The sequence below is a fragment of the Leuciscus leuciscus genome (genome assembly GCF_965113295.1).
Source record: "Leuciscus leuciscus genome assembly, chromosome: 17".
NCBI classification, from domain to species: Eukaryota; Metazoa; Chordata; class Actinopteri; order Cypriniformes; family Leuciscidae; genus Leuciscus; species Leuciscus leuciscus.
In genome coordinates, this window is record NC_138741.1 from 8658482 (window position 1) to 8682274 (window position 23793).

At 39.4% G+C, this 23793-nt stretch overlaps 1 long non-coding RNA gene across 2 annotated transcripts; it reads left to right on the forward strand.

The window, feature by feature from the left end:
• Window positions 1–15693: 15693 nt before the first annotated feature.
• On the forward strand, window positions 15694–21912 carry LOC309479314. 2 transcript variants are annotated; one of them, XR_014199185.1, is made up of 4 exons: window positions 15694–15987; window positions 16299–16355; window positions 21104–21178; window positions 21269–21912. It is a non-coding gene; the product is annotated as an uncharacterized lncRNA (long non-coding RNA). The 2 variants fall into 2 exon arrangements; XR_014199186.1 differs by lacking the exons at window positions 21104–21178; window positions 21269–21912 and adding an exon at window positions 16845–16914.
• Window positions 21913–23793: the final 1881 nt, after the last annotated feature.

Sequence of the window (23793 nt, forward strand, 5' to 3'; positions counted from 1 at the left end):
CTCTGCAGCACAGGCGAGCAGAGATACAGCTGAGGGCATTTTTGGACAAAATAGAATCAGAACCCCACAACACTTATTACTAGTAGTAGTTTTTATGGCTAATCAATACAAAATGCAAAAAAAAAAAATCGGGTAACACGTTTAATACACTTACTACTGTACATTATTACATTAACAAATCATTAGGCCTACCTATAAGTCAGACAGTTTTATTAGCGTAGGGCTTTTAACAGTAGGCCTGCTTATGGTTTCAAGAATAGGCAGCTTTACAGTAGTTTAAAAACAAAATTCGACTTATTTTTAAATAACACTGAAAGGTTAAGTCAAATGTAAGCTTTTTTGTGACTATTTATTATGGCAATCATCTAGACACAGACACTAAAATAAACATTAATTCAAATATTCATTTAATATATATTACATTACATTATTCAAAAATTGCACATAAAAATACAAAACCAGTTTACAAAGCATGACAGAGCAAAAATCAAGCTATATTAACTCTATTCAGTTTGCCAATGCTCTGAATCAGAACAGACCTGTGTTCCTTTTGACATGATGACAAATGTGAACTCCATTAACACAGTCTTCTGGCTTCCGGCTTCAAGAATACTACACAATACTAATTCAATGAAAGGTCTGAAAATGAAAATTGTTCATTTGAGAAATATGGTAGATGCATTCATCTTTGTGTTCCACACAAGGTAAAAAGAATAAATGCTGAATAGCTGTAAAAAATGAAAGGATGCACCAGGACTGGATTTTATCATATTAGTTCATTAATATTAATATAAATTAATACAATTAATAAAACAGTGCAGTATATATACCTTCTTTTTTTTTTTTTCTGACCCCAAGACTTAACTCAATTACACAATTCTCCAGCTGTGATCCTTGGACAGCCTTTGGTAATCTATAAGTTTAAGTGCCTGAGCTTGACCAGAGTATATTTCTGAGTCTGCTGCTATAGAAATACTTCTTTAAATTTACAAACATATTTATTTATTACCTCAAATGGTGCTGCGTAACAGGAAAGACCCATGTAGTCATGGTCAGAATTATTGGTACCCTTAAATATGATCAAAGATGCCTGTGAAAATAAATCTGCGTTGTTCATCCTTTTGATCTTTTATTCATAAAATTTGCAGAAATATAACCTTTCATTGAAGTAAAAGAATTGAAAGTGTGGGGAAAACCCTTATGGTTATGAAGCTTAAACATTTTTCAAAAGACAAATAAAAAAAACATTTCAATTAGGAAAAGGAAAGATTTATTTCCTTTATTTATTTATTTTTGATTTATTTCGAAAAAAAATTCTTTTCTTTTTCAGTTTTTGTTAGAAGTTAACAGAAAGAATAAGTATAAAAGAAAAATATGATTGTACTAGCCTATGTACAATAGTTCATATTTTATCCAAGACATGAAAATGTACTGCATAACAGTAGATACATAAAGCTTTCTTAAGGCGCAGAAGGAAGTCCAGTGAGGTGCTTGCTCAGCATTTGAGAGTCACTCGGCACTGTACTGTACTGTACTGTACACGCTTCAGCTGTTTTATACAAAGTGGATTTGTGAGGCGCAGAGCAGCCAAGAAACCATTCTTGCAGAACGGCAACAAGCAGAGGAAATTACTGTATGTGGGTCCATTTACCTTTGAGTAACAGCCAGTGCCAGAAAGTCCATTGAAGCAATGAGTGCAAATAAGTGAAACGGTTGGTTACAAAGAGGCCTTCTGTAAAGTGCAGTGAAAGCACTGTCACTGCCTGTACAGTAAGAGCATCATAACATAAACAATATTGTGTTATCACTTGGACAGGACAATAAGAAACTATTTTAGATAGTGTTTTTAAACTGTAAAAAAAATTACCTAACTTTTTTTTTTTTAAGTATAATCAACTTGGTTGTAAAAGTAACTTCAACTTAAATTTTGATTGAATCCCGTATAACTTATTTTATATTTAAAAAAATAAAATAATAATTGTTAGAGTTATTACAAGAGATAATCTAAAAACATAAGTTGCCATGACTGATTGATCATTTACAGTGTACAAATAATATGTGACCCTGGATCACAAAACCAGTCACAAGTCGCACGGGTATATTTGTGGCAATAGCAAACAATACATTGTATGGGTCAAAATGATTCTTTTATGCCAAAAATCATTAGGATAGGGGAGCGCGGGGCACAACCTAACGCGGGGCTAGTTGTAACACGCTTGTTTTAAATACTTCCGCACATGCTTGGATGACGAAACTTTGTGTATTTACTATTTGCCATATCAACACTATATAGAAAAAAAAATTCCGCCAAATTTTTTTTTTTTTTGGAAGATATCCATAGACATTTATTAAACCATAGCAAAAGTAAATTTCTTACTTAAGTTAATTTTTCATCTCTATTTTTTGTGTTTCTTTAAAATAAGACAAATCTGATATTATTTTAATCTCCAAGATGTTATTTAACAGTTGAGATAGTTATTTAATGCTTCGCTAACTAGCAGAAGACACTAGCAGGGTTTAAATCCCAGTTGTGCAGGCGGGGGCATGTTGTCACACTGCGTTACAATGTGCCCCTATTAGAAATATGCTATTATATTCTATACTTTTATTAATTTTATTGGGAAAACGTGAGAAAAAGGTGAATAAAGACTGAGAGTCAATGTTCAGAAATTACTAATTATTTATTTGTTTTGAACTATGTTGTATAGCTGTGTTTTCATGTGTTCGTAGTCAAAACTCAAAAATTTGTTTATATTTAATTATTAAAAATTGCCATTATTTTATATGAAAAAGTTTTTTAATTGTATTTTATTTAGAAAATATTTTAGTTTGTTTTGTATATATTTTTTATTAGATCAGATTACATTTTAAGCTGTCATAATATGTTATGTTAAAATGTGCCCCACACATGTTACAATGTACCCCACCTATGGGGCATGTTGTCACATTTCACTTCCATTCTTTCGGGGTATGTCAAGAAGAAAGTATATAGCCTACTGTATTAATAAAACAAAACCACATAATTGTACTAGACATGTGGGAAATTAATGTGGGAAAAAATAAATACTCTGAACCATAAGTAGATTTACACAAACTGAGAAAGTCAAAAAGCGTTAGGTTGTGCCCCGCTCTCCCCTATTAAGTAAAGATCATGTTCCATTAAGATATTTTGTAAATTTCCTACCGTAAATATATAAAACATTTATGTTTGTGAGCCTAAGCTAGGCTACTATATTTTAATCAAATAAATGCAGGCTGGGTGAGCACAGAGACTTATTTCAAAAACATTTAGAAATCCAACTGACACACACACAAGTTTCAAGTTTTGAAAAATACAACAACAAACAGGAATATTGTAAAGTATTATAACAATTGAATTTATAATTATATAGGATTATGTAACGGTTCACAAAATCCACGGTTCAATCGCTGTCTGTTGCATTGAGACTCTGGTAGGGCTTTATTTTGAAATTCTCGTCAGCAAAATAGAGGGAAAACAAACCATATTGACCAAATTGTTTATAAAATGTAACTCACCATGTTAATTTATTGTTAATTTAACTGTTCCGTTCCGTTCGCCTTACATATTTAATAACCGTGACCTAAACATTACCTCCGCCAATAGCAGGCGCTTAGTAATCGTGACGTATGCCAATAGCAGCTGCAAAGCAGAAGCACTGTGGGAAATACCGACTGTTTGAACGAATAAACGTAGAATTTTTTGTTCTTATCGTGTTTAACACAATCTCTACTTGATCGCGCGAGGATATCCATCGTGAAAAATCGCAGCTTGAATTTCCAATTACCGTCGAAGAGAAAGACAGGTCCACTCTGCGGTATAAATAGCCGCCGCGCATCTTTTGCTATTGTTGTTGAATGCGAGCAGGGCTGATCCTAACCTATTGATCGCTAGATGGATCGACAGATCTGGGCGGGTGTATATACTTCCATCGTAGCACGACGATATTTTTTTCTTCTTTTTAAAGATAAATGTACATAGTCCAAAAAATCTATACTGTACACCAGTGGTCTCCAACATGGTAGCCCGCATGGAGTCTCTGAGTCGCCCGCCGAGCACGTTCTATAAACAGCCTGAATTGTAATCTTTCATTTTCTTTTCTTTTCTTTTTTTTTTTCATGATAATTACATCAAATGAGAAAATAACTATTGGTGACATTTCATATAACATTAAAACACAATAAAACCATTCAATCGTTTTAAATATTTAGAATCTGCACGTCGAGACCAGCTTTTCACGAGCTTCAGTTCTTCAGTTCACAAGCAACGCTTCTCTGCTATATTTGCCTTCTAATCGATTCAATCCAGGCAACTTGATGAAACACTGCCCTCAAATGTTAACCTGGAGTCTTGCAAACTTAAAATAAAACTAAAATAAACTAAAATAAACCTTTGTTTATAACTAGGCTAGGCTACTACAATAATAGCCTACATTTCATTTTTTATAAGGAGCGGTTTTTGTTTTATATGCTGCTATAAGAAGACACCCCAGAAGATGGGTCAAGTATAGCTCCATCATTGTTCAAAGTAAAAAAAGATCATACTTGATGATGTTAGTTTGAATTTAAAAAAAATCAAAAAAAAAAAAAAATCAAGGGAATTTCTCTGGCATTTCTTTTTCTTTTTTTGTATCGAAAACGTACCGAACCGTGTCTGTCACCACTGTATCGTATTGAACCGAACCGTGAATTTTGTGAAACGTTACATGCTATATAATTATAAATTAAATTGTTATAATATTTTACAATATTACTGTTTGTTGTTGTATCTTTCAAAACTTGAAACTTGTGTGTGTGTGTGTGTGTGTGTGTGTGTGTGTGTGTGTGTGTGTGTGTGTGTGTGTGTGTGTGTGTGTGTGTGTGTGTGTGTGTGTGTGTGTGTGTGACACAGAAGTGGCATCAGATCTGGCATTATTATATTTTCACTGCATTTACAATTGCATAAATAAAGCTATGAGATCGTTAAAATTAGAAATCAAAAAAAAAAAAAAACTTTGAATATATGTTCAAATAGAAACTGTTATTTAAAATTGTAATAATATATCACAATACTGTTGTTTATAGCCTACTATATTTTAATCAAATAAATGCAGGCTGGGTGAGACTTATTTCAAAAACATTTAAAAATCCAACTGACACACACACACACACACACACACACACACACACACACACACACACACACAGGTTCCTAACCGACGACGAGGACTGGACAGAGCAGCCATCAAGTGTTAGACACTGAAACACACACTCACTCACTCACACACACACATACACACACACACACACACACACACACACACACACACACACACACACACAGGTTCCTAACCGACGACGAGGACTGGACAGAGCAGCCATCAAGTGTTAGACACTGAAACACACACTCACTCACTCACTCACACACACACACACACACACACACTCACACACACACACACACACACACACACACACACACACACACACACACACACACACACACACAGGTTCCTAACCGACGACGAGGACTGGACAGAGCAGCCATCAAGTGTTAGACACTGAAACACACACTCACTCACTCACTCACTCACTCACTCACTCACTCACTCACACACACACACACACACACACACACACACACACACACACACACACACAGGTTCCTAACCGGCGACGAGGACTGGACAGAGCAGCCATCAAGTGTTAGACAGTATTCTGGATTATTACTTGAGGAAGTTTTTTGTCCAGTAATTAGAATCTCAGTTTTTTCAGAATTTAGTAGTAGGAAGTTGCTAGTCATCCAGTTTTTTATATCAGCTGTACATTAATTTAGTGAATTGGTAAGTTGGTATGTGTGGTTCAGCGCCTGTGGCCGACATACATGATTGTAGTTTGAATAAAGCTTTGTTTCATGTGTTGACTTGGGGAGACCGGGGACAGTTGCAACAGGGGATGGTTGCAACATGTCATTTTTCTCCAATCAGAAACAAGCTAGAGTGATGAAACTCATACTGCACATGCACAGTTAGACCCTCCCCCCACCAAGAAGACAGTAGACATATTCAACATCTGCTGCTGCATTTATTGAACAAAACTTGTTTTGGAGGTATGAAAGTACATTTTTTCATGAGATATATTTTTGTCATACTGTCCTGAAATTTTGTATGAATTAATCAAAACTTACTTCGTTTGAATTATTATTTTGTTGACTTCTAAGTGACATGGGTAGCATGTGTCAAAGTCAGTGTGTCTAGCAGGCGTATGATGTTCTGTCATGGCTGATAGGGTTGGGGACGGTTGCAACATGTTATAAATTGCATGTTTAATAAAAGTTTGTTGCATTGCAAATTGTTAAATTCTTCCTGTCTGACACTGAAATATGGAGAGATTGAATAGCATCTGTAACACCTGCACACTGAATCTATGTAGGCCTATGTTCTACACATGAACAAACAAAACTCAATAACGCCTCGGTTACGACTGTAACCTCGGTTCCCTGAAGAGGGAACGAGCGTTGCGTCGAGAAATGACGCTGTGGGAACGCTTTGCGTGATGACGTCTTGAAGCACATGTAAAATCAGTCCAATGGTGTGGCGGAACGTCAGAGGCGGGTGACGTCACGTACCAGGAAACTATAAAAGCCGGCCCAAAACAGAAAACGAAAGCTTCGTAAAAGTCTGAAGTCGAGCTGACAGGCATGAAGGAGATATGGCAGGGCGACGCAACGCTCGTTCCCTCTTCAGGGAACCGAGGTTACAGTCGTAACCGAGGCGTTCCCTTTCAAGGGAACTCCCGTTGCGTCGAGAAATGACGCTGTGGGAACGTCTATACCAACGCCTCCATAGCTACAAATGTCTGTCCTGTGTGAAATCCGTAGAGCAGCACTAGGAAGACAAAACATGAGACCCTGGAGCAGAGTCTAGATCCAGAGAGTAAAACCTGACGAAAGTGTGCGGTGAGGACCAGCCTGCCGCATCACAGACGTCCTGTAATGAAACTCCTGAAATAAGGGCCTTAGAGGCCGCCATACTCCTCGTCGAGTGCGACCGGACAGCCAAAGGAGAAGGCTGCCCAGCCGCCTCATAAGCAAGTGAGATAGCCTCGACCACCCACTTGCTCATCCTTTGCTTAGACACCGGGCCCCCTTTGTTAGGGGACCCAAAGCACACAAATAATTGATCACTTTTACGCCACAGGGCAGCTCTGTGGACGTAAGCGTCTAACGCCCGCACAGGGCAAAGCAAATTATTAGCCTCCTGGTCAGCATTTTGAAAGGGAGGAGGACAGAAGGCCTGCAGAACAACAGGTCTGACCACATTAGTGGGACCTTGGGGATATAACCCGGTCTCGGATGAAGGAACGCTTTAACCATACCCGGAGCAAACTCTAAGCATGACGGAGCCACCGACAATGCTTGAAGATCCCCTATTCTCTTGAGAGAAGAAATAGCCAGAAGGAAAAGAGCTTTCAGAGTAAGAAACTTCTCAGGAACCTCCTCAATGGGCTCAAAGGGGGCCTGGGATAAGCCTTGTAGCACAAAGGACAAATCCCAAGGTGGCACCCTAGAGCGAACTGCAGGCCTCAGCCTCCAAGTGCCACGAAGGAAACGAGATACCAGAGGGTCTTTCCCCACAGACATTCCACCCAAAGGAATGTGGTAAGCACCTATGGCCGCCACATAGACCTTTAAAGTGGACGGGGTCAGACCTGCAGTGAACCGTTCCTGCAGGAACTCCAGCACTGTACCAATTGGGCAGTGGACTGGGTCCAACCGACGGTCACTACACCAAGAAGTGAATACTCTCCACTTCAGGGCATAAAGTTTCCTCGTGGAGGGAGCTCTGGACTGTAGAATGGTCTCAACAACCTCGGTTGAGAGACCTGACTCTATGAGCTGGGCCCCCTCAGAGGCCAAGCCCACAGGGTCCACAGTTCTGGCCGAGGGTGAAATATCGAGCCCTCTGCCTGGGACAGAATGTCCCTCCTGACGGGTAACTCCAGAGGATGCCCGTCGAGGAGGGACACAAGATCGGGAAACCATACTCTGCCCGGCCAGCACGGGGCTATAAGAAGTAGATGGACCCGGTCCCTGCGAACTCTTTCCAGAACTCCCGGGAGCAGAGCAACTGGGGGAAAGGCGTACAGACGTAGCCTCGGCCACGTCTGTACCATAGCATCCAGTCCCAGAGGAGCTGGATGCGTGAGGGAGAACCAAAGTGGACAGTGAGACGTCTCTCGAGACGCAAACAGATCCACTTGTGCTTGGCCAAACTCCCTCCATATCAGCTCCACCACCTCGGGGTGGAGCCTCCATTCCCCGGGCCTCGGCCCCTGCCTCGACAGAGTGTCTGCTCCTATATTCTGTACCCCGGGGATGTAGGCTGCCCTGAGAGACAGCAACTTCCCCTGGGACCACAAGAGGATATGGCGTGCCAAGTTGGATAACGGGCGCGAACGCAAACCCCCTTGGTGGTTGATATAGGCGACTACCGATGTGTTGTCCGTATGTACTAACACATGGTGCCCCCTGAGATCTGTGATAAAGCTCCTCAGAGCCCGGAAGACAGCTAACATCTCTAGGCGATTGATATGCCAGGAACGATGATGGTCTTCCCACAGACCTTGAGACGAGCGACCCTCCAGGATCGCTCCCCAGCCCGTGAGGGAAGCATCCGTCGTTAGCAGTTTGCGACGACAAGGAGCTCCCAACACTGGGCCCTGGGACAGGAACCAAGGCTTCTTCCACATAACCAAGGCACGTAGGCATCGCCGCGTGACCTTGATTGTGCGAAATGGGTTGCCCCTCGGGGAAAACCCCCTGGTCCTGAGCCACCACTGCAGGGGCCTCATGTGTAGCAGTCCAAAAGGTATCACGTTGGAAGCTGCTGCCATGAGACCCAACAGTCTCTGGAACTGTTTGACAGTGAGTAGCTGGCCTAGCTTTACACTTTTCACAGCTGCAAGGATGGAATCTATCCGTGGCGGTGACAGGCGCGCCTGCATCGACACAGAATCCCAAACCACGCCTAAAAAAGTGGTCCTCTGAAGTGGAGAAAGCACACTCTTCTTGGCGTTCAGCCGTAACCCCAGCTCTTTCATGTGGGCGAGAACAACATCTCGATGTTGAACCGCCAACTGATGCGACTGAGCTAAAATCAACCAATCGTCGATGTAGTTCATGATGCGAATACCCTGGAGGCGCAGAGGCGCCAGAGCTGCATCCACGCATTTGGTGAAAGTGCGGGGTGATAAAGCCAGGCCGAATGGAAGAACTCGATATTGGTATGCTTTGCCCCCGAAAGCAAACCTCAGGAACTTCCAATGACACGGACGGATGGATATATGGAAATATGCGTCCTTGAGGTCTATCGTGACAAACCAGTCCTCGGACCTGATCTGTGGCACGATCTGCCTCAATGTTAACATTTTGAACTTGAGCTGCATGACTGACTCGTTCAGAACTCGAAGATCTAAAATGGGACGCAATCCCCCGTCCTTTTTTGGAACTATGAAGTACCGGCTGTAAAACCCGGTTTCCCTGCTGGAGGGAGGTACATATTCTATGGCCCCTTTCTCTAACAGAGTGTTCACTTCCTGTTCCATAACCAGAACCTGCTCGGGGCCCACCACTGTGGGCAGGACCCCCATAAACCGAGGTGGGCGTTTCTTGAATTGTATCTGATACCCTTTTTCCACGGTCTGCAGGACCCAACGAGAAACATTTGACAGTAGCTTCCACGCTGTCAAAGATTCTACTAGAGGTACCAGCCTCTCGAGACTGGTTTCTGGATTTTGTTGCTGTTGAGTAGTCTGTTCGACGCCCTGTAACGGCGAACCGGCAGGGAACGACCGAACAGACTGCTCTAGCACCCTCCTCAGAGGGGGCGGGCATCCCGAGGCCACTACGTTTCCGGGTGGACCTTGAGATATGTGCTCGCCGGAGACCGCTGCGCCCTGTAACACCAGAGGTGGCAGGGTTGGCAGAACGGTCCCCTGAGGGTACCGAAGAGAGACGGGCACCGTAAAAAGAGGTGTTAACCGCTCTGCTTCGGGGGGAACTACCCTCATTTGTCCTGGGTCCTCGGACGTCAGGACTTCTTCCCAGCAGCCTTCTTAGCAGTAATAACGGTCCTCAGATCCGTTCTACCCCTCGAAGACTGCTGGGTTTGAGCGCGCCCTCCGTGTCCCCGAGGTTTTTGTGGGGGAGCACGGGAGGAAACGCTCTGCTTCTGAGTGGCACGGTGCTCAGCGCTCTTTTTAGAGGAGTGAGGCTGCTCCCGCCCAGCAGCCTCATAGAAAGAACGGCGGGGGAGGAGTTTTTGCAATGCAGCTGCCTGTTTAGCAGCTTCCTGAGATTTAGCTACCGCACTGTTTACTGCATCGCCAAATAAACCCACAGTGGAAACCGGAGCATCTAAGAGAACATCCTTTTCTTTCTCTTTTATATCACTCAGGTTGAGCCACAGATGCCTCTCAGTGGCCACCAGGGCTGCCATAGACCGCCCGATTGATTTAGCGGTCTCCTTGGTGGCCCTGAGAGACAAATCTGTGGCTCTGCGTAGTTCAGCCACTGTATCGGGACCAATTCCCCCGCCCTCCTCTAAATCCCCCAATAATTCTGCCTGATAGGCTTGCATAATGGACATCGTATGCAGACACGCTGCTGCTTGACCAGCGGCTGCATAAGATTTATGAACCAGAGATGAAGTATATTTTACTGGCTTAGAGGGAAGTGAAGGAGCTTTCAGGGAAGATGCCGTTGCTGGAGAGAGATAGCTCGCAAGCGTCTCCTCCACCTTCGGCATCTCCCCATAACCATAATCTTTATATTTCTGAATAGATGAATAGTGAGATGTTTGTGGTGCATACACTCTGTATGAAACCGGTTTTCCCCACGATCTCGACACCTCGGTGTGGAGATCGGGGAAAAACGGAAGGCTTCTTCGCTGAGGCTGAGCACGAGATGGCAGGAAGCGTTCGTCGAGCTTACTTTTCGAACGAACGTCCTGCCTATCCTCTGGCCACTCAATAGATAGTCTGTCAACTGCTCTAGTAATAACATCGAGCAGTTCCTCAAACGCATGAGACTGAGGTGTCGAATCCTCAGACTCAGCTTCAATACTCACAACATCCAACTCCTCAGAGCTGGATAGTTGCAGTATTGGTGCCTCTATCGGGGGGGAAGAAACCGCAATGCGTGCTTCCACACCCTGATGAGAGGCACTGGATCTGTCAGATTGATGCTGAGATAAGGCAGAGCCCGTCTCAACATCCACTGACAGATCCATTTGCGAACCCCAGGTCTGAGATCGCCGCCGAGCCTCAGCCGCGGCGGGACCCGAGCCCTGGGGAACGTGGTCGGGATTGAACCGAGCCAAACGGGATCGGAGCGTACGCAATGGAAGCGCACAGCAATGCTCACAGTCACCACCCTCGAGTGCTGACTGGGCATGCTCCTCTCCCAAACAAACAACACAAAGAGTGTGTGTGTCACCTCCCGTTAAATAACGCGGGCAGGGATGGACACACACTCGATACTGCTGCTTGCTCGCCATAACTGAATCAATATATATATATATAAAGACAGACAACACCAAATAACAAGGACAGATTTCAACACAGAGCGCAACTGAAGACTCAGAAAGCTTTCGTTTTCTGTTTTGGGCCGGCTTTTATAGTTTCCTGGTACGTGACGTCACCCGCCTCTGACGTTCCGCCACACCATTGGACTGATTTTACATGTGCTTCAAGACGTCATCACGCAAAGCGTTCCCACAGCGTCATTTCTCGACGCAACGGGAGTTCCCTTGAAAGGGAACTGTTATTTGATAAATATGACTAAATAAATAAATAATAGGCTACAATAATATTATTGAAATAAATAATACTATAATATTATAGTAGGCCTAAAACCATTAATATTTTCAGAATTCTTTGCTCATTGAGACAAAAAGCTTAAGTTAATTAATTAAATTTAAGGTATTTTTAACATGTTGCAACCGTCCCTGGGTTGTGTTGCAACTGTCCCCTGGTTCGGGGTCAGTTGCAACATTTGACTTCTTCCATTCAAATAAATACTGTGAACGATATGTCATATATAATCATCTTTAAATGGTATGGGTAATTAGCAGACAGATGCAAGTTTAATATATACAAATTTGGTTGGTCTAGTCCAAATAGTCTCTGAGTAATTGAGAGAAATGCAAAAAGTGTTGCAACTGTCCCCGGTCTCCCCTATATGCATTTGTTTGCTGTGTGATGGTGACTTTCATTCATTCTTTTACTCATTTATTAATATTTCTCATTGTTGTCAGTAAATAAAATATAATTATTTAATTAATGCATTACAGTTTTTTTCGATTGCTAAACGACAGTGAGCACAACTGGAGTCACATGTGCAAAACTCTAACTACAGTCTGCACAGCAGCAGTTCATGTGGACCAAACTCTAGTTCGTTTTTCATTGCTTGAACACAGTTTTCAAAACTCGACACACTTATCCCATGACTTTAATCACAACCTGCACAACACTGTGGATTTACAGCACTTTGTTCAAATGCTAACACACTGCTGTCAAAACTGTGAACCACACATTCAAAACAGAATAGATTTCAGCCTTGTGCCTTTCAAACACTGCTGACTGCAATTTCAGCTGAAAGGCTAAGCAGATGTCTTGTTTTAGACTTGTTAGTGAACACACACACACACACACACACACACACACACACACACACACACACACACACACACACACACACACACACATATATATATATATATATATATATATATATATATATATATATATATATATATAGGTAGAGCTCAGAAAGACTAATTTTGGAAATGGAACAAGGAAGACGGGTTGGTGGAGGGAGAAGGGTGGCAGGGAGAGGGCGGATGCGTGCCGGATGTGAGGACACGAGTCCAGAGGACTGCCAGGGATGGATAAGGCACTCCAGAAGGTTCTTCCCCAGGTGCATGGCAAGAGAGAACATTAGATGTGATGTTGATGAAAACCTGTGGCCTGATGCTAGAGAGAGGCAGGATTAGCCCCTCAATTACAGTTTTTCTCAGTCGCTTTGGTGCATTTCTCACATCACTATTTACATTTGCACAACAGTTAGTTCAACCTCCACAACATTTAGTCATTTGTGCACATCATAGTAGCAGTTTCTCATTCCTTCCAACAATTTGCAAATGCTTTTGGACATGCATCAATTGCTTTCATACAACTCTCCGCTGTTTTATAACATTATCATTTGCTTATGTCATGTCAGTCAAAATTAGCTATACTTGTGAGTGCTGAATAGTCATTCCATATAAAACGAATAGTCCTCATTTCATTGCTTGAGTCATTACATACAAAAATGTTGAACTAGTTGTCAAAATCTGTCAAGCAAATTTTACAAATTTTTTTTAAATCTTTTTTTTCCTGAAAATGTCCCATAGACAGTATATAAAGTCTATACAAGACCGAGAGGAACGTCTGAATGTGCATGAATGATTACAGTACTATGTATGTTGTATGTTCAGTTCCAATATGTACTGCAATATTGTTTCCAGTTGTGCACAGCTCTACCCAAAGGGAGTTTATGTTTGTTGTAAATAAGGGTGTATTTTTTCTTTTGCACAATGCTGTGAACAAATTAGAATTGCAAAGAGCATATGCAGTAAAAATGTGAAACCTACATATTCAGTGTCTTGTACTCAGTTACCTCACTAAATACAGTAATGTGTAACTTTACTGTATTTTCCAGATGGCTGTGCAAATAGTATATAGTGCTGTCTTGAGCATTTTCAGGTAGTGTCACCAAGATCTGACTTTTTTGCAGTGGAAAACATTTACAGAGTAAACTGTCATAATGAAAACATGACAAAGCCATTTGACTATCTTGTTCATAAACAATGGTGTCAGGACTTTTCATCTTGATGACACTGACACTTTCATTGACATGAATACTTGCTTTTGAGGAATGAGCTATCCATTTTGAGCAAGTGACACGCTTTTGCAGGTTATCAACTAGGTTTTGCAGTTTGTACTAATTGTTTTGAGAACTGCATTAACTGTTGTGCAAATGTAAATAGTGATGTGAGAAATGCACCAAAGCGACTGAGAAAAACTGTATTTGTTCGAATTACTGTAATTCTGTCAATTACTACAGACTATTGAAGCAAACTGCTAATTTTCATTTACCTTAAAGAATTGTTATGTTCTAAAAATTTAAATAAATCATGTGAAAGAATGTCACTCTTTTCTTTGAAGAAAATATTACTTTGTATGAAGTCACTGAAATTGTTCAAACTGTAAAGATGAAAAGTTTGTATTTTCTGTATTGGTGTTTGATGCTAGTGTTTTTCCTTTTAGTGTGTTCTGAGTGACAGTGTGTGTTATCTCAGTGAGGGTTGTGTATAGTGTTTGGCTGCACTGAGCCTGTTTTGAGCCATGTGTTAACAGTTGTGTTGCTTGGAATGAGTTTTGCAGGTGATGTGAACTGTTTAGCTCAGGTGACTGTTGGTAGTGCAGTCTGTAGTTAGAGTTTTGCACATGTAGCTCCAGTTGTGCTCACTGTCGTTTAGCAATCGAAAAAAACTGTAAGTATTGGTCAGCATTTATCGTCGTTATTATTGTATGTTTTGGGGTGGGATAGCAATGCAATTCATTCTGGGGTAATATTAATTTGTAATATTAATGATACTTAAATTTTTCGAGTATAAAATCAACAGTTTTCTCCAAAGGTGAATCTTCTCACAGCTGCCCGTCTCCTCTGTGCAGACATTACACACACTGAGGAAACACGTTCTAGAGCTGTCGAGTTACTGATGTTATGATGTGTGTGTATATATATATATCATGGGTTTGCATACATAATATGAGATTTTTTACACAGGAAAAAAGAACCTACACTGTAAAAACTAAAGGAGCCTCAAATATCCTGTCGGATACTCAAGGAACTTCAAAATGTAATTTAAGTGCCTCAAAGCTCTTTCTCCTATAGTAGGGTTACTGGAGGAGCATTGACATTCTTTGAGGTTCTTGCTGGAACTTATGGGATCCTTTAAGCACTTTGTATTTAGTTCAGAGGTTCTGGAGTCACCTTTTCATTACCATGAGACCTCGAAGTGCTTTGGGGGAAAATAGAGGAACTTGAATGCGATAAAAGGGTTATTGGAAGATCTTTTAACATTTAAGTGGTTCCTGGAAGATCTCTTATGTTAAAGCCAGCATCTGGAGGAACCCAATGGTTCTGTGAGGCCAGAATGAGAATATTATTATCCTATTATTATTATTATAGGCTACTTAAGTTTGATTCAGTATAGCCTACATACCCAGGTGAAAAAAGACGTACTATTAAAAATGAACTTGAGTGTGTTTTTAGTAGGCCTACAATACAAATATACTTTAATGCATTTTTAATACATTTAACAGTAGCCTACGTCTTTTTCACCTAGGTAGCTTACATTTATTTAGTATCTATAGGCCTATTTTGTTGATTAATTTAAACCTTAAACAACAACACTAAATTATAATAATATTAATAAGAAGAATTCATTAATTATTATTGAATAAATAATAGTAATCAAATAATAATTTTTACCTACTTCTTCATAAATTATTATTTGAAGAAGAAGAACTAGGAGGAGAAAAGTTTTATTCTGTCACGAAACTGCTGCTATTCCTCTACTGTCGTCGCTTCAGTGATCCTCGCGCTGCTCGCGCGCAACAAAGCTCAGCTGATCGACGTCATCGGGTAACGGCTCCGTCCTCTCATCAAAGCTTCCGCCGTTTGATCGGCTCTCCGTTACAAGGTTTGTAAACTCGCCAAATAAATATAAATACAGAGTCTACTCACTATATATTCAAACACACATATATATAAACTAAATTGATTATACATTACTACTTTTTTACAGTGTTTACCACTCGTTTATTGCACAGTATCTGGTATGAAGGTTTTAGCCGCGATGCTAACTACGTTGATCTAACGTAAGTTAATGAACAAATGGAAATTATTGACTTATTGTATTAGATTGATTTAGTCATTCAATTCAACATATTCTGTAAAACTGTGTCTTCAAATTGCTGAGATAGCCTAACTAATGTAGCTGATTCCTGCTGTCGTCATTGGCGTTTGTTATGAATAACAAAAGCAGGTTAATATAGTTTGGTCTGTTTTTGTTTAGCCTAACTTTACTTACTACAGGTGCCCTCATTCTCTCAAATACCATTTTAAAGCCATTTACTGGTCAATAAATATTATGTTGTGAATAATCAGCTTTGTTCTTTTGTTTCCCCAGAACAACCAGTACATTTCTAAAATAATCTGAACATTTCAGAGGCAACATTGAATTACAGTAAGTTACCTATACACCACATGCACGTACTTTATTACTATGAACTTTCTCTGTGTGAAATTGTATTGTTTGACTGTGTACTTTTTTAATAAGTTATTCTCTGAAAATCTTCCCTCATGCTCTCAAATCTCATTCATGTTACTCAGAAAAATAATATCACAGGTTTGGAGCTAATAATGCTATGCATTTTTTATAGGCTATACCTTAATCATATGCATTTGAATATAAGACATTTGAACCCTGAATTATAACTTAAAGTTTAGTCTTTTTCGACAAAAAAAAGGAAAAAGCTATTATATGACTTCAGAAGACTTACAACACAACCCATAACACATGAGTTGTGAACTCATTGACTAGGATCTTTTCTGGGACATTTTTGGAGCTTAACCATTTTTTACATAAATTGTTGCATTGAATTGAACTAGACAAGTGTACATAAGAATAGTTTGAATGAATTACAAAAAAAATGTATGCTTGTGTTTCATGCAGTGATATTGAATGGTGACGGGTTGCATTATGAGATCTGCTTTCGGGTTCCACAGACAGAAAGTCAAACAGGTTTGGAACGTCACAAGGCTGAGGGAATTATTTAATAACTTTAATAACCTTATTAACAGTAAATGTTGTACTTTGCAGGGATCTCGGTAAGCTGAAATACAAGTTTGATCAAGAATAAAAATCCTCCTGTAGACCTGAAAATCACTGAAGTGCCTGGACCATCCACCAGAAAAGAGGAAAAGCAAACAGAAAATGAAGCTGATGCACCTTTTCACTTTTCTAACTTGTTAAGTACCTCATGTGTCCCTTCTGAAGATTTTATAATTGATTGCATTTTATGTTGCAGCGAGTAAAGGTGCATCACATTTGTGAATTTCGTGAAATTACACAGGCAAAAAGACAAAATTGCTGATCGTGTGGATTCTTATTGAAATGACTGAATTCACCAGTGAACATTCACAGAACAACAGATCATTTTACTGCACCTTAACTCTGTTAAAATGGAAAATGTTTTCTGCTTGTTGTGACATAAGGAATACTGTTTCCGGGTCGAAACCTCTACTTCTACTTCCTATCTTGTTTCTAGATATTGAGAATACTCAACAACCATTTATGGGAACTGTTGATTCAAGTCACACATTTAAGCTTTTCAAAAGGCATAGTGTACATTTCAGTCTCCAGTCTCACGGCATCCCAGACTTCAACATTTTATGATTCAAAATAGCTGAATAACTAACCATCTGAGATTTCGGAATAGAGATAAAGGTTAGGATTCTAATTTTCAGGAATATTACAGCACAATGAGTGTATATTAGCACTGTTTGTTGTTTGTTTTTGGCATCTGGCATCAGTGACGTCAGACTTAACAAGCGGACTGAAACACATGTTTTAAAATTAAGTGAAGATGGACATTTTTAATTAGTCAAAATTGTAATTTTTTACATTGATTTATTACATGGAACATGTGTTTTCCATGCATTTTGATGAGATGTCTTTTCTTGTGTAGCCTATTGTATACACATGGTTGATTATTCATGTTACTTTTTTTTTTTCAAGTGCATGGAAGTGTATGTATTAAAATGGATCTAAAATATGTAATAAACAATTCTTATTTTGTATTTGGTTCAGTTTGTTTATTATAATAGAAGTTAATGGTGGTAACCATAGTAACAACATGAAATTAATTTAATACAAATAAAATAAAATTGAAATTTGGTTCCTGGAGGCACCCACAGTGGTTCCACACAGTGCCTTATATAAGAGTTCCTCAGGAAACCTGTGTGGTTCCTCAGAGAACCGCCCCTTTTTAAAGGGTGCCTAGAGGATCTACAGACGGTTCCGCCGGTGTGGCAAAGTGAAGAACCCCAAAAGGTTCCTCCAGGCACCTTTTATTTTTACAGTGTACAAGGTTGAAAATCTTAATATATATTTTCTTAAATAATTCGTTATAATACATTTAAAAAATGCATTTTTTGTTATTTATGATTATGACAATGAGTCGGTCGTGACACGTGTTGTCTAACTCCAGTAGAGTTCAGAATGTCTTTAAATGCCAATCCCAATGCATCTTTTTCATTATCTATGTGTGTATTAAAATCACCAACAATTAGGGCTTTATCTGCAGCCAGAACTAACTCTGATAGAAAGTCAGCAAAAATGTATTTTAAAAAAAGAGGAAGAAAAAAACATGGAAATGTATTTAAAATACAAAATACTGTGTGAAAAAAAATATTTAAATACAAATACAGTATTTAGTATTTTGAGAATACACAAAAATACATGTGAAATTGGCCGTCCAGTGCAGGGATAGGCCTAGGTCACAGCGAATGAGGAAACTACACAGGCCTATACTGACTAACCTCATCTCTGCCCTCTCTCTCTCTGTCTCTCTCTCTTTCTGCCCTCTCTCTCTGTCTCTCTCTCTTTCTGCCCTCTCTCTCTGTCTTTCTGCCCTCTCTCTCTCTTTCTGCACTCTCTCTCTGTCTCTCTTTCTGCACTCTCTCTCTGTCTCTCTCTTTCTGCACTCTCTCTCTGTCTCTCTCTTTCTGCACTCTCTCTCTGTCTCTCTTTCTGCACTCTCTCTGCACTCTCTTTCTTTCTCTCTCTCTCTCTTTCTGTCTTTCTTTCTCTCTCTTTCTGTCTTTCTTTCTCTCTCTACCCTCTCTCTCTCTCTCTTTCTTTCTCTTTCTGTCTCTCTGTCTTTCTCTCTTTCTTTCTTTCTCTAGCAGCCATTTATATACTTATTTCTGGTTATAATGTAGTCAATTAATTCAATTCAATTCAAATTTATTTGTATAGCGCTTTTCACAATACATTGTCTCAAAGCAGCTTTACAGAAAGTGCATTTCAGAAATATACACAGGCGTCGAGTTGTCCCTTCACGGGCGTCGAGTCGCCTCTTCACGGGCGTCGAGTCGTCTCTTCACGGGCGTCGAGTCGTCTCTTCACGGGCGTCGAGTCGTCTCTTCACGGGCGTCGAGTCGTCTCTTCACGGGCGTCGAGTCGTCTCTTCACGGGCGTCAATGAACAAATGGAAATTACTGACTTATTGTCTTAGATTGATTTAGTCATTCAATTCAACATATTCTGTACAACTGTGTCTTCAAATTGCTGATATAGCCTATAATTTAGCTGATTCCTGTTGTCGTCATTGGCATTTGTTATGAATAACAAAAGCAGGTTAATATAGTTTGGTCTGTTTTTGTTTAACGTTAGCCTAACTTAACGTTACTACAGGTGTCCTCATCCTCTCGAATACCATTTTAAAGCCATTTACTGGTGTTACGGAATTATGTAATTTCGTATAATGTTTTGAGTTTGTATATTGTTTGTATTTGTATTTATTTTGTTATTGTTATTTTTTGTGTGTGTGCTTATTTTGCTGCTTTGTTTTAGGATTACGATGATTAGCTGTGAGCTGGCTCCACCCCTTTACGTGGGTTTAAGACCGTGCTTCCGTTTCCAGAGGACGAGTTGTTGCGATTCCGGGCCGGTCGCACTTCTCCTGGCTCTTCTCCAGCCGTCAGACCATTGTTGTAGCAGCCTATATGTTAATTACTTTTTTTTTGTTTTTGTTTTTAGTGGTGTTCTTTGTAGGGTTGACCTGCCCTTTTCTTTTGAAATCCTGTTCGTTCTGTTTTGTTAGAGTATGGAGGGTAATTTGTTGTAATTTTGATTTTGGATACTTTGAGGGAAGTTAGTTGCCTATTTTATTTATTATCTGTTTTGTTTGTTATTTTGGGCCTTGGGTCTTCCTGAAGACTATAACACCTACTGTTTTTTTGTTACTTTATTTGGTTACATCTAACTTTCAAATTGTTCAAATTTTTTTTGTCTTAATAAAACGTTTATCGTTTTTTCTTGATTTTTGAAGTCACTTGAGTTCTTTGGGTCTGACGACTGGGCGTGGGAGACATGTTTATTTATTTTATTCTTTTGTTACGATTAACCCTAGACGAATCGTAATACTGGTCAATAAATATTATGTTGTGAATAATCAGCTTTATATTTACATTTATGCATTTGGCAGACGCTTTTATCCAAAGCGACTTACATTGCATTATCCTATACATTTATACATAGGTTATGTGCAATCCCCTGGGATCGAACCCACAACCTTGCGTTGTTAACGCAATGCTCTTACCACTGAGCTACAGGAAAGCTTTGTTCTTTTGTTTCCCCAGAACTACCAGTACATTTCTAAAATAATCTGAACATTTCAGTGGCAACATTGAATTACAGTAAGTTACCTATATTACCTTATTACTATGAATTTTCTCCGTGTGAAATTGTATTGTTTGACTGTGTACTTGTGTTTTTTAATCAGTTATTCTTTGAAAATCTTCCCTCATGCTCTCAAATATCATTAATGTGATGTTAATGTTAATGTATGTCAATGTTATGTTAATCACAGGTTTGGTGCCAATAATGCTATGCATTTTTTCTTATATCTTTATCATTTGCATTTGAATGTAAGACATTTTAACTCTGAATTACAACTTCAAGTTTAGTCTTTTTCGACCAAAAAAAAAAAAACAAGGAAAAAGCTATATGGCTTCAGAAGACTTACAACACAACCCATAACACATGAGTTGTGAACTCATTGATTATTTTTAGGATCTTTTCCGGGACATTTTTGGAGCTTAACCATTTTTACATAAATTGTTGCATTGAATTGAACTAGACAAGTGTACATAAGAATGGTTTAATGAATGATTTACACAATTTTGTTCTGCTTGTGTTTCATGCAGTGAAATTGAATGGTGACAGGGGTTGCATTATGCCTGAGATTTGCTTTTGGGTTCCACAGACAGAAAGTCAAACAGGTTTGGAACGTCACAAGGCTGAGGAGATTATTTAAATTTCACAACTATCACTTTAATAACCTTACTAACTGTACATTTTGTACTTTGCAGGGATCTCAGTAAGCTGAAATACAAGATTGAACAAGAATAAAAATCCTCCTGTAGACCTGAAAATCACTGAAGTGCCTAGACCATCCACCAGAAAAGAGGAAAAATAAACGGAAAACGAATCTCCTTTACCTTTTCACTTTTCTAACTCTTTAAGTATGATTCCTGTAACATGTCCCTTGTGAGGATTTTATTATTGATTAATTTTGTGAAATTACACGGGCAAAAAAGTCCATTGACCATTGTCAGCAGTGTAGCGGCGTAATGTATGAAGCACAGCTCACACAGGAGTCACTTTCAAGCTGCTTTCTGTTGGTCAAATCTAGCGAATTCCAGTGACCAACTTGGTCCCATAGTGACATTTGACCACAAACGAAATTGCTGATCATGTGGATTCTTATTGAAATGACTGGAATTCACCAGTGAACATTCACAGAACAACAGATAATTTTACTGCACCTTAATACTGTTTCCGGGTCGAAGCCTCTACTCTATCTTGTTTCATGAGAATACTCAACAACCATTTATTAACACTGTTGATTCAAGTCACATATTTATTGTAATGACCCTGACAAGTGCATTCAGCTTTGGGGAAGAAAGTATATTTTTACTCAAAAATAATATATTTATGGTATATTTCTTGTTTGTTTGGAAGACACTCTTAATTAATTTGTAATGTACTTGTAATACAAAAAAGTACGCTTTAATATCACTAATCAAACATGAAAATACGCATGTACTTAAAGTGTACTAAGTATACTTAAAATTGTCTCAATTTAGCATCAAAAAGTACACTAAATACACTTAAAGTTATACTTTAGTATAATTTAATTATAACTAAAATACACTTAGTACAAAAAAAATGTATCCAAAATAGCACACTTCAAGTTAACTAATTATTAACACACTTGAAGTATACTGACAATTAGTCTGGCTGCAAGTATACTTAGCATACTTTTTTTTCACTAGGGGAATCCTGACTGAAATTTTTCATAGATATCATTTTCTTGCAAGAAAGAGCACAATTGAGCGGACACAATATTACTTGTGGTGAACACTATTAAAAAATCCATACTGTATGAAAAACTGTGGGAACCTTTTCTGCTATCTAGCAAAGAATATGGATGGGTGATATGACCAAAATCTCAATTTTACTTCACAGTAACAATATCATGGTTTCACAATTATATCATCCTGGGATGGTGCTGCTCTTCTCTCTAGTAATATGGCACATAGTCTTAGAGCTCAAACATGACAATCTGGGGCTCAGGTCAGGAAGCAGACCGACTGGCTAAACCGACCGTCTGCTAGCCGTCTCACGTCACCAAGGTCAGATAAATCCCAACACATAGAGCCTCTTTCACCTAGCTATCATCATATAGAGACCGTGTCTGTTCCCCGAATTAGGACATTAAACTTCCAAACCCATCTAAGGGTAAAAATGTAATTGATGTTCATCAAATAAAAAACGGATATAATACAAATCAGCAAATGATAAAGCTCGGGTTGCTGAATATTAGATCCCTTACTTCAAAAGCACTTATTGTTAATGATATGATTACAGACTATAATCTAGATGTGCTGTGTTTGACAGAAACCTGGCAAAAACCAAATGATTACATTACTTTAAATGAGTCAACCCCGCAAGATTACTGTAATAAACATGAACCTCGTCTGAAAGGCAAAGGAGGAGGTGTTGGTGTAATTTATAGTAATATTTTCAGAATTACTAAGAAGTCTAGTTAAATATAATTATTTTGAAGTGTTGGTGCTTAATGTAGCAACATATAGTGTAAATGATAAATCACGTTTGAGATTTTTGCTGGCTACTGTATACAGGCCACCAGGGCACCATACAGACTTTATCAAAGAATTTGTTGACTTTCTATCAGAGTTAGTACTGGCTGCAGATAAAGTACTAATTGTTGGTGATTTTAATACACATGTGGATAATGAAAAAGATGCATTGGGATTGGCATTTAAAGACATTCTTAACTCTATTGGAGACAACACGTGTCAGGACCCACTCATTGTCGTAATCATACTCTAGATCTAATATTATCATACGGAATAGATGTTGATGCCGTTGAAATTCTGCAGCAGAGCGATGACATCTCAGATCATTATCTAGTCTCGTGTAAACTTCATTTAGCCAAGGCTGCGACTCCGTGTTACAAATATGTTAGACGTATCACTTCTGCCACTAAAGATTGCTTTATTAATAATCTTCCTAATCAGTTTCATCATCACAGCATCCCGGATAGCTTAGAAGAACTAGATATTGCGACAGAAACTTTTAACTTTCTCTTTTCCAGCACTTTAGACACAGTTGCTCCGATGCGATTTATGAAGATTAAAGAAAATAGCTGTAGGGGTAAAATCTTTGCGTGGCAGGGGGAGCTGCCACTCGACCAGTCACGGATATATGCGCCTGCCACTGCGTTATATGCGCCGGCCACTCGACCAGTCACGGATATATGCGCCGGCCACTCGACCAGTCACGGATATATGCGCCGGCCACTCGACCA